This window comes from Furipterus horrens, unplaced genomic scaffold (genome assembly GCF_987537825.1).
Source record: "Furipterus horrens unplaced genomic scaffold, mFurHor1.1.pri manual_scaffold_3, whole genome shotgun sequence".
Taxonomy (NCBI): domain Eukaryota; kingdom Metazoa; phylum Chordata; class Mammalia; order Chiroptera; family Furipteridae; genus Furipterus; species Furipterus horrens.
In genome coordinates, this window is record NW_028327173.1 from 66,472,469 (window position 1) to 66,485,211 (window position 12,743).

Consider the following 12,743-nt stretch of genomic DNA (forward strand, 5'->3'; position numbering starts at 1 on the left):
TTCATTGCAGCATTATTTACAATTGCCAAGATATGGAAGGAGCCCAAGTGTCCATCAGTAGATAAGTGGATAAAATAACTATGGGACACTTACATAATGGAATTCTACTTGACCATCAAAAATAAGAAAATTTTACCCTTTGCAACAGTATGGATGGATCTAGAGAGCATTATGCTAAGTGAAATAAGCCAGTCAGAGAAAGACAAATACTATATGATCTCACTCATATGTGGAATCTAATGAACAAACTAAACTAACAAGCAAAACAGAGACAGACCCATAAATGGAAAGCAGATGGTAGCTAGTGGGGGATGTTAGGGGTGGAGGGTCTGAGCAAAAAGGAAAAGGACTCATGGACATGGACAACAGTGTGGTGATTGCCGCGGGGAGAGGAGTATACAAGAACTAAATAGTAATGGAAAAAAAAATAAAGATTAATTTTTTAAAGGCAGTAATGAGAGAATTCTACAGACATTTAAATCCTATTTTTTGCAAATTTCTGATTTTTTAAAAATGTCAATGTCAAGGGTTCCTCCCTCCCCTCCTCCTTTCCCCTCCCCTCCCTATCTTTTCCTTCTTTCTTTTCTCTTTCTTTCCTCCCTTCCTTCTTTCTTACCCTTCTTTCCTTTTCTCTTTCTCTTCTTTTGCACTCTCCTAAAAGACTATATCCTTAGATGTCTCAAGCCATAAAAAGACAAAAAAAGCCCAGGAAACACTTATTTTATTTTTCAATTGAAATTAACCTTTGAGATTTTCCATTGATATTTCATTTATATTGAAGTCCTGCATCTTTGGCCAAATAACAAACTAACAACTGATTGACCTGAGCTTCAGTTTTTAGGAAGCATCTCTCCCTCTCTGGTTGGTTCCTCTTATCTTTAGAGGCTTCAAGAGACATTTGGTGTGTTATTTAGCAATGCCAATATTAAAACTGAAGAGTATTTAGTCTTTTGAACTTTTTACATTTTATAATAATTCATCTTTATTCTCTTTCTTTATTTTCCACTGGTATTCCAAAATATATAATCATCAATTTTGGAAACATTTAGGAAAGTGAAGGGCAGCCATGGATGGGTGAACGCTGTTTGGTTCAAATTTAATAGTCCAGTGTCTACATTTAGATGTCTCTTGAACTTGTACAATCTTAAATCAGTGCAATAGTTTGGGAGGAAGTGTATGAAAATGAATCACATTTCCTGTCCTAAAGTTACACATTCTCTGAAGTTTAATGACCAGTTTTTCTTCTGCCTTGACAAAATGCCATTTGCCTAGCCTTTATGTTCACAAAGCCAACTAACTTGCCATTGTTTTGTTCTGTTCTGTTTGTGTGATTTTGCAGTTGCTTTGTTCTATCATAGATATTTGATTTTCTCATTGTCCTATTTACTTGATAGATATTTATTAATTGATACTTTCAATGAGGCATACAGGGACACAGATGATGACCAAATATGATGCTTGTCCTTCAAAGGCTTTCCTGGTAACCCTACATATAAAATAGCTTCCTATCTTCAGCCTCTCTTATCTTGCTCTCTTTCCATATCACACATCTGCCTAACATGTCACATATTTGTATATTTTTGGTCTTTCACACCATACTTTTAGTAGGCCTAGGATAGTTGCTTGGCACAGTAGGGACACAAATACTGTCTGCTGAATTAATTAATGACCATTAGAAGAAAATTTTTAACATTCATTACATTTTTAGGCCTGGTTTGTAGTCACAGAGGTGTTTTGTTTTGTAATAAGTTACTGAGTTGTACGTTTTTTATTTGGGGGGGGGTTGCATGTGCATTATGCTTCATAATAAAAAAAATATTTTTTAAAGAAGCCCTAAACTACTTTTAATGTTAAAATGACATTAAATTACTTATTTGTTGGCTACACAAACTAGTTCTTAATTGTCAATATCAGAAAGCATCGTCTGAATAAAATCTCTACATTTTATGTTGCCAACACTTAATCTAGGCAGCAAAGTTGTTATCTAGATAATTATTTACAACCAAAAGTTTTATTCTGCCCCTACTTTGTTTATCTACATTTTAAAAAGTAAGTTCAAAGGGCATAAAATTCTTTAGACTATAACAGTTCTTCAGAGGCAAGTAGGATAAAGAACAAAAGATTAAGGAAATCTAACTTCTCAGGCCCTGAAAATACTAACACAGCTGTAGATTTTGGAGACTCCTACTTGGGTACAGGAGCTTAAGCCATAACAGTGTACACAAAGGAAGGTGGGTAGATGAATACTTAGGAAGATAGATCTTTTTTCCAGATTGGAAGTGGGTATAAAACTATATCCAGATTTATTGTAAAAAGTCACAGATGCCATGAAAAATTCCAATTTGGCTTCAGTATTTGAAATAAATTCATTTGATAAGTGTGTTCTGCTTTTTAGAACCATAAATCTGTTTCATAGACAAAATGTGGCTGGCAAGATTGGTGGGAATTCAGCATGGAGAATGAGATGGTACATGCTTTTTGGCATTCTTACTGTGATCCCCTTCAGTGTGTCTCAGCAACAGGTGACCCCACCCACAGCAGCCATCACCCACACACCTGTGAGCCAGTGCCAGAATTTAATGCTCATGACTGGTTATATCTGATATACAGATTAAGGGTCAATTGAATTAAATAAATACTTTTATTGCTTATGAAAGCTAATATTTTGGAAACCAAAGAAAATAATTATGTCCTACTTAAAAGAGGCTTATTTCAACTCCTAGCTAGGGCCCTACTGTGCCACTACTTACATTTTTCAAAATTAATTTTCTACCATATAAACAGTTAGTCTGAAGTTAACATGTGGCATTTCCTCCTGGTAACAATGATACAGTGCCTTGAAACATTTCCTAGTACTTCTCATTTTTTCTTCTTTCTGTTATGCTCATTTATTTAACATGTTCTTTCCAGGAGAATTACCATGATTGTACCATACTAACTATTGCCCTGTATGACCAAGGGATAGAGAATCAGAAACCTTTAACAAGCAGAATTTTAATCACTCCCTGGAAATGAAGGCTTTCTTTGCATTAGTCTCCCTTCAATAAGTGTTATTCACTTTCACACACAAAGCATTATGGCCTTTACTAATCGGTTCTTGTTGTATTGCTCCCCAAGGCAAACTTGGGAAGGAGAAGTTGGTCTTCAGAGTTTATCCAAGCTCCTGCCCTCTCTCTTCTCTTTTCTCTTCTCTATTATGAACATTTACTCTCTGATCTTTCTCTGTGACCCCCACGTATTCACTTCCCCAGGTCTAGAAATCTACCCAGGCCCACCCCCATGTCATGATGTTATCACACAAATCTACTCAGCTTCCTCCAAGTTTACCTGCCTATGTCTTCATCTATGAGATCTCCCCTTCTTAGTTCCAGTGATAGTTATGAAAAGAACCAAGTAAAGTTGCTAATATCCAACCTATATATGTTTTGGTGGCAAAAATCAGTGGACTTAGAGAGGCCTCAATTCATATTCCAACTCACCCAATTTGGATCTGGGTGGCATATCTCATTGTTTATAAGCCTTGTTTTGCTTACTTGTAAAGGAAGGTTGACAATACATATCCTGCAGTGCTATGAGGCTCAAATTTAGTGAAGTAGGTGATTTTTTTAAACACTAAGTATTGCAATTATTCAATATTGTTGTAATTAATGAGGCTGGGGGGAAATTGAATCCTTTATTACTCTCAACATTAAGGTGGTTACCTGCTCCACAAGTATACGGGGCTCTTCCTGGAGAGGAAAGGATGGTTTGCTTTTTCAAGTTAAGAAACAAATATTGAGTTCTCAGTTTGAACTCTACACCCAGCTCCTGCCCCCAATCTTTTCATTCAAAAATGTTTTAACTCCAGCAAACCCTCAGTGGGAAAACTCTCCAAGAAACCCAACCCACCCTGTGCAGGTGGCTTACCTTGCATAATCAGTACACACACAATGATAGCATTTACAACCTGTGAGTAAGAACTCTGCCTCTGTTCCAGGCCCATAGCCCCACAAAATAAATCCAGGACAAGTGGCATTTGAGAAGGATGGAACATACCTCACACCCATTAGGAGCCTCTGGCAAGAGAGGTCGCATGTAACTAAATATTGTGTGGCAAGGTTTTACATCTTGGTGGCTCTAGTTGTCAAGGGAGCCTTCTCTGAACAAAGTTCTTGAGGATCGGGGGTGGGGGGGTCAAAGGGAGTCCACTCATCCATGTGTGTGCCTTTACTTCCTAAATGTTTCCCAAATGTGTAACTGTGTATTTTGAAATGCCAGAGAAGAGTAGAAAAAAGGACTGCAAGAACTATTCCCAAAGCTAATACATGAAAAATCCACACATGGCCCAATCTTTACATTTATACCGCTAAATAGCACACTCAATATCATGTTAGTTCTCTGAAGAGGGGAGAACCTGAGACAACTCTTCATTTTGTTAGGCTCAGATCAGCCAGGAAGTTACGTTGTCAAAGCAGCAGAATTCTGCAAAGCATTGTAATGTGGGCTTTCTGTGCTCTCTTCAACAGAATTGGCTCAGTTTCAATTAAACTGAAATCTTTAAAAAAATTCCCAAGGGCCAATTTCAGTAGGAAAAATACTCTCAATAATTTTTATTGGCTTAAGACGCTGCCACTGATCCTCCTAGCCATGGTTTGATATGATTTCAGTCTTAAAAAAAGTCTGAATGCCTCAAATCTCTAAGTTAAAAATTCTTCCCATGGGTTAAATTTAAAACACACTGATATAATTGCACTATTTAAATTTATCCTGAAGGGAAATTCACAGAAATAGAGAATCTTGCATGTCCTACATGTCAATAAAATGATCGCTTATCAATGTGTTTTTCGAATTGGTTGCAGTCAGTCTGTTTAAAATCACATAAATCTGTTGCCGTTTTATGGCGGTTCGCATCAGATAATGAAAATATTGTGGGTAAACTTCTCTTCTTAGTTCCAAGGCTTGTCGGAAGACTTCCTAGCCAAGTCTTTGAATTACTGTGGTTCCTAGAAAACTTGATGTGAGGGGTATGTGAGCAGGGCAGCTGTTGCTGTTTTTCTACTATCACTGTGGCTTCAGAGCAAGAGCTCATGGACTCATTTGAAAATTCTTTTAGTGTTTTCATCCTAGCTCGTGGCTTCACATTATACTTTGGTGTACAGAAAGCGCAGTGTGTGCAGAGGATAATATCATATCAAAAAGAACCCTGGAGGTAGCTGTAAAGTATACCAGTTAGCAACTAGGCAAAGAACTTTCCATTAAACAACCTGAAGTGGGGTTGCTTTGTTCATTAAACTGACCTACATGAACCATTATTGCTTTTTGGCTCTGAATTATTAAAAGTCAGTAGCAAGATTTAACATACCTCTAACTCCAGGCTTTCCTGTTCTTCAAGATAAAAACAGTCCCTCTTTGTGCTAGTTAGAAAACATATGTGAATGTACTAGCACTCAGCTTCTTGTGATAAACTTGTTAGTGTCTATATAACTGCATGTAACTACTCAGCATGACATCCTTTTCCATTTCTCTTTATGAATAATTTTGTTATACCTCATCCATTTTCTGGTGCTCTTTATTACAACATGCTACTACATTTATTAGGGTTCCCATAAGAGAATTCTTCTTCTTGTTATCCTTAATAGTGCCATGTACTGCCCTCTCTTGACTGTAAACCTGGCACTGTTCAAAGCACATTTATTAGTTTACAGCCCTCACATTTTAAATTTCTGCTAAGAACTTCCTGGGTGAAGAATAAATTTGCAAGAAATATTCACACACATGTATACACACACACACACACGCACACACACACACACACACACACACCACCATCACCACCATTTCTATTAGAATTAGAGTGCCAGGGACCTGCCTTTTATCCCCAAAACATCAGAAAACTCATGAGTTAATAATGTCTTCATTCAAACCTCTTAGGAGCAGGCACTTCAGCAAGGTTTATCCAGCAGGTGCTTTCATTTGGCTCTAGAGAACATTCTTGGACTTGAAGCTTTGATTTGAACTGGGGACCTGTTGATTTTGGTGCAACAACATTGCTGTCCTGAGTTTTTTATTGTGTAAACTACCTTACACTGACGAGAGGTGTACATAGGCTGAGAGTAAATAGGAGTCTCCTTCTATCATGATTTCTCAGTAGTCTAATCCAAACCCCTTTTGAAGCTGGTCAGATTAGATATCAGTTGCTACATGTTAGCAAATTGCGGCTTTTGGGTTTCTTCAAAGGTTGCCATTGAAACACAGCCATCAATATACAGAGATCATGGAAATGAGTGGGTAACATGTCCCTTTGCTGTTTAATCACATGTATCTAAAGAAAACTTTCTTCTCCCAAGGAACAAAACGGTCAACCTCTGTTTAGCTTCTATTCTTCAGAGGGAGAAGTGAAGAGCTTAGAGAGGGAGGAGCATGACCAATAAGAGCAAGAAAGAAAAAACGGGCATGAGAAGGAGAAACACAGGGAGAGACCACTGCTACCATACAAAGAAATCTTTCAGCAATGGAATTTGCCAAATGTATATTCACATATAACCATAAAAAAATCACTAAAAGCTTTCACCACTTTTGCTTCAAGTGAATTTAATCCTTCTTACTCCAAACAATAAAATACATTGTTGCAGGAAGATGTACGTGCAGAGATGCCAAATATCTTACGATTTTTGGACTCACAAAACCTATGCAGCTGGCTCCCCAAAGTCCTAATGGATACAAGATGCAGCCATTGACAATACTAATGGGACGAGGTCACGAGGGGCAATCTACTGGGCTTCATTCATAATTAGGTTCTGCTTTGATTCCCAGAGATGTGTGTGCTCTACCACCAGGTCCAGAAACTGCTATACATGTCATCAAGAGAAGTCCTCAGACAGACAGAACACGGGCCCTCTCTGTCTCCTGTTGTTCGTTACTGTTAATATTATTCTACATGAAACCATCCCTTGCTGCCCCTTTTGCCCTCTTTGCTTTTGACATCTAGAATATGCATGTCATTTGCTTTTTGCCCGGATTTATGCCTTCTAGCCTTTGCCATTGTTACTACCATTTCAAGGTCACAGCAGAGGTGGCAGACTTAGAGACAAAAGATCCAGAGTTAGGAGGAGCCTGAAGTAAGATGTATCCCAGTTGGCTATTTTTGTACTCTTAAATAATGGCTGTCAGAATGGTGACACTTTTTGTCTTTTTTTTTTCCCCTTGGTCATCCACAAAAGACAAACAACTCTTTGTACCTCCTTTCCCCTTCTCCTACCCATCTGCTTCCTGGTATTGAGTTCTCCATAACTGCATCTGTACATACTAATTGCATGATATGTTCCATTTTCAGCAAACTGGAGGCGGTTTCTTAAGTGTCTAGTTAAGAAAAATTGCCTGCTGTATATATCAATTTTTTAAAAAAGTATGCTGAACATAACCCAATCCTGCAGTTCTTAAGATATGAATTCTGGAGTATGCTCAAAGAGGAAACTTGAGTAATGTCTTAGAGGAAAGTCTGATATTGTGAGTTGAGGTACAGAAACAAGAGCTAGCTGTGAAGCCTTGTTGTTACCTTATCTAACTAGAACTATACAATCTGAAAGAGAGACCAAGTGAAAAGGCCCAAGACATGGAAGTAGTAGCTGCAGAATTAGAGATATTTGAGGGAGGAAATCCAAGAAAATGGAAAATGCTTATGCTGGTGAGAGTAGTAGGCATAATAGGAGGAGGCATACATGGCAAGAAGATGGAAAGCCAACAGCCTCAAGAAAGAAGAGCAGCCAAAGAGGACCAGAGGCTGGGGTTGCACCTGGGTCAGAAACCAGCAAAAAGAAAACTGGTCAGTGACTCAGCGTGGAGTCAAAAACACAAAGTGCAGGTGGTTTTGCTTTTAATATATTTCATTCAGTGAAGGAACTGTTAGTATGAATAGAAAAAAGTAACAAAAATGAGAGAGATGATAGTCCATTTTAAAACAAAAGTAAATCTCAAGCAATTACCATTATAAAATTGTCCAACATAGATTGAAGATAAAATTTATTGCTATTGGATTACAATTGATGTGTATATAATGCAAATTTTGCAGTAGACTCACAAAGTTGGCCCGAGGTACACATGATTTCTTGCTTGTATAAACTCAAGAGACCAATGTGTTCTATCTGGAGACTATCCATGGGCAGTCTTTGATTAAGATGCTTCTCTCTCACTTGTCTAGCCTTCCTCTAATCAGAAGAATATGGTTTTCTTACTCTTACTCTATTTCTCTCCCATATCAGCTGATTAATTTTTTGAAAGTGGTTTTAATCTAATAAACTTTTTTTCCTTGGTAAGAGTAAATGCTTATAATTATAGATCTCATATTTGGCCCAAAGGCTAAAATTCTTCCTGAATGGTCATTTTACCTTAGCTTCATCACTTATTGTTGAATCTGTTGAGTCTTAGGAAAATTTATGTACAAATTATAGGTTTATATTAATTCTTTGTTTAGGGAGATTGTTTACTTCAACTTTTTTAAAAGCATATTTTATTGATTATGTTGTTACAGTAGTTTCAATATTTTCCTCCTTTGCTTCCCTCTGCCCAATACCCACCTTCCCTCCAGCAATCCCACCCCTTTTAGTTCATGTCCATAGGTCATGCATATAAGTTCTTTGGCTTCACCCTTCCCTTTATTATTATTAACTTCTTCCTGTGTATTTTGTACCAACCAATTATGCTTCTTAATCCCTGCACCATTTCCCCATTTCTCCCCCTCCCATCTCCCAGCTGATAACTCTCCAAATGATCCCCATACCTATGATTCTGTTCCTATTCTGATTTGCTTAGTTGGATTTCGTTTTTATTTTTTAGATTCAGTTGTTGATAGTTGTGAGTTTGTTGTCATTTTAGTGTTCATAGTTTTTATCTCCTTTTTCTTCAGTAAGTCCCTTTGACATTTCATATAATAATGGCTTGGTGATGATGAACTCCTTTAGCTTCACCTTGTCTGGAAAGCACTTCATCTGCCCTTCCATCCCATATGACAGCCTTGCTGGATAGAGTAGTCCTGGTTGCAGGTTGCCTTTCATCACATTGAATACTGCTTGCCAGTCCCTTCCTGCCTGCAGTGTCCTCTGATAAATCAGATGATAGTCCTATAGGCACCTCACTGTAGGCAACTCTCTGACTCCCTCTTGCTGCCCCCAGGACTCTGTCTTTATCTTTCACCTTTGGCATCTCAATCATGATGCGTCCTGGTGTGGTCTCCTCTGGGTACAGCTCACCCAGGACCCTCTAAGCTTCCTGGACCTGTATGTCCATTTCCCTCACAAAATTTGGGAAGTTTTCCTCATTTTTTTCAATTCTTGTTTCCTTATTTGGCACTGGTTGACTTTTTTTTTCTTCCTTATGTTCCAAATCATTGATTTGAACCCCGGTTTCCTTCCCTTCACCATTGGTTTTGTGTGGATTTTCCTTTGTTTCACTTAGCATAGCCTTTACTTCTTCTCTTATGTGTTTGCCATACTCAAGCATATCTGTCAAGCCTGTGAGCATCTTTATCACCAGTGTTTTGAATTCTACATCTGTTAGGTTGGCTATCTCCTCATCTGTTAGGTTGGCTATCTCCTCATCGCTTAATTCTCCCACTGGAACCTTGATCCATTGCCCTTTTAGGCCATACTTCTCTGTCTCCTCATTCTGACAGACTCCTGTGTTTGTTTGCCTCCGTGTCCCAGGTAGAGCTGTCACTCCTGTTATGTTGTAAGGGACAGAGCCTTAGGGATTCATCAGTATAGGGCGACCTGTTTCACCATGTTGTGGCACAGTATGTGGAAGTGGGGTCCGAGAGGGAATAATGCCACCTTCCCAGCACTCCTCCTTTTCCAGGCACCTCTCCCACTTCCACACTAACTGGTGCCTCTCTAGCTGCTGCCCTGGCTGTCGTTTCCAGAGTGGGTGGGTCTGCGGATGTTCTAGGACTGCGGGGGCCCTTTAAACAAGTGGACTCTGCTGAGAGATCAGTAGTTTCTGCCTCTGCTCCAACCCCCACTGGTTTGCACAGTCAGAAGCAATGAGGCTTGATTTTCCCTGGCGCTGGGACCATGAGCTGCTAGGTCTGATGAGGAGCTGGGAATGCACCCCACATATCCCTTCTGACTTTAAAACATGTGACTGCGCTTTCTGCTGGCCTGCTGCTGCCGCCACTTCTGCTGCCATTGCTGCTGCCACCACACCGGGTCCTCTCCACCCCAGCTCCACCCCTCCTACCTGTCTGGATGAGTATTTCTTTTTTATATCTTTGTGTGCTGGACTTCCATGCAGTTTGATTTTCTGGAACTTCTGGCTGTTTCTAGTTTTGAAATAGTTGTATTCCTTCTTAGTTGTGGAGGGAGATGCAGCGTGTCTGTTTACACCTCCATCTTGGACGGAAGTCTCCTACTTCAACTTTTTGAGCCAACTTCGAAGCAAGTTTAGAAAGCTTATGGTTAGATAAAATTCTAAATCTCTATGATGATTGTAAACTTTTTCCTAAAACTATCTGCATGTGCCACTGATGGCAGGTAATTATTAGAATGGCTAAATGGTGGTGATGTCTTACTGTTCTTACAGCTATGTTTTTATAATCATTACCCAGCTTCTTAACCTCTTATGTCAAAACAAACAGGCCCCATCACATCCTGCCATACTATTCCCCTTATTAGGATTTACCTGTCTTTTGCTCATCCACCAAGAATCTTAAAGGATAAATACTAATTCTTATATTATGTGACCTACTAGGCAAATGCTGTTTATTTGTATCTCCAGTTTTGTTAAAAATTGTATTAATTTTTCCCCCAAAATTTATTAAAATACTAATTTTCTTACAAGAGGTCCAAATTTAATTTACCAGATTGCAAATTATTCTCTTAAATTTTTTTACTTATTTCATTAGTTACTCAATAGTTATCTAATTTGTATATGTAAGTAAGACAGTCATTGAAAGCCTAATTTTTGGTTATGCTGAATGTACTGTTACTGCTTTCCCTTTGAAAAGATTATATTCACATGGCTTTCTGGGAATTCACCAAAGCAATTCAAGCATTAAACCTAAACAGACCACTCAGTCATCCTGTAGGTAGGTGAATAAAAAAGCTATGGTACAATTATACAATGGAATACTACTCAGTCATAAAAAAGGAGGAAGTCTTAACTTCTGCGACAGCTTGTATAGACCTTGAGAGTATTCTGCTATGTAAAATAAGCCAGTTATAGAAAGACAAATACCATATTATTTCACTTATATTTGAAATCTAATAAAATAAATTGAAACAAACTGACAGCTGTTAGAGTGAAAGGGGGTTTGGGACCTGGGTGAAAGAGGTGATGGGATTAAGCAAAAACAACAACAAAACTTATAGACACAGGCAATAGTATGGTGATACCCATAGAGAAAGGGGGTTGGGGAAATTACAACAAAGTAAAGAGAGGATAGATGGTGATGGAAGAAGACTTGACTTGGGGTGGTGAACACACAATATAATATACAGTTGGTGTATTATAGAATTCTATACCTGAAGCCTATATAATTTTACTAACCAATTTCACCTCAATAAGTTCAACAAAAAATTATTTAAAAAGTAAATGTAATTCACACTACACTTTTCATTTATGATTTATCCCTATATACTTTTAACTAAGAAGATTCTTAGTGAATGTTGACTCTCTGGTCACTATATCCAACAGAAAAGATTCATGAATCTTAAGAATGGCCAATACACTGTGTGAATGCCACAGCTTGCAATATGTAGTAGTAATATTATTGATTTAAAAGTTTCCATAGTTAAATGGAAGCATATTGATAAGTCAACTTTTCTTTATGGATTTTTTGTTATGAAAGTCTTTTATGTTACTTGAATTAAATAAAATAGTCCAAATAAAAACAGATTGTTTGCTTAATGGTATGTGAAACTAGGGCCAATGATTGCACTTGTAACTTATGGCACCAAGGCTCTCAAACATTTAATAAAATCATCACATTGATAAATTTTTTTCTCTTGCCTCTGTGCTCTGCTATGGCTCGAAGATTTAATTTTGATAATATAATCAATAGTGTGATGAGAAGCTTGTGGCTTTCTTTTCAGGGATGAGTTACACAGAGAAATGCAGAGAACCCCTTTCTCAGGTAGTGTGGAAAAGGGATGGGAGCAATGGCAATTCCTTTGGGCTTTCCTTAGCTTTGCTCCAAAGACTGCTCCATTTGTTAACTCTCCAAATCTTGATGGTTTATTCCCACCTTTAAAAACTCAAAATATCCCAAATCAAGCTTCTACATATATACTTCATCAATTATATTATCTCGTATTCTCTGATTATATTAAAATATAGATAAAAAATAATAATGAGATAACAAAAACATTATTTTAAAGGTCATTAGCTTATATCTCAAGAGACATTTTTTATTTGATGTTTTTTGTTTTGATAGCAGATGATAACTCTTTTTGCAAGTAGCATTTAAAAATATATATTTTCCACTCATTTTAGAAATTGCAGAAGCTCCAAATAAAACTTCATTGTATCTAGCTCCTAGAAAGAGTTTATTTTGTGAGTGAAAGTGTCACCTCTATATGTTTCCCATGTTCACCTGGGTGTGCACTACTACTATCTTCAATCAGTGTCATTTCTTTTTTGTTGTTGTTATTTTATATTTTTTCTTTATCTTCATTGTAATTGCTGTTATTTCTTTGCTGGAACATGTGAGCCATTTGTCCATTTTAGGAGAGTTACTTTATTTAAAATCTGATAACATAATCTACAAATTTATA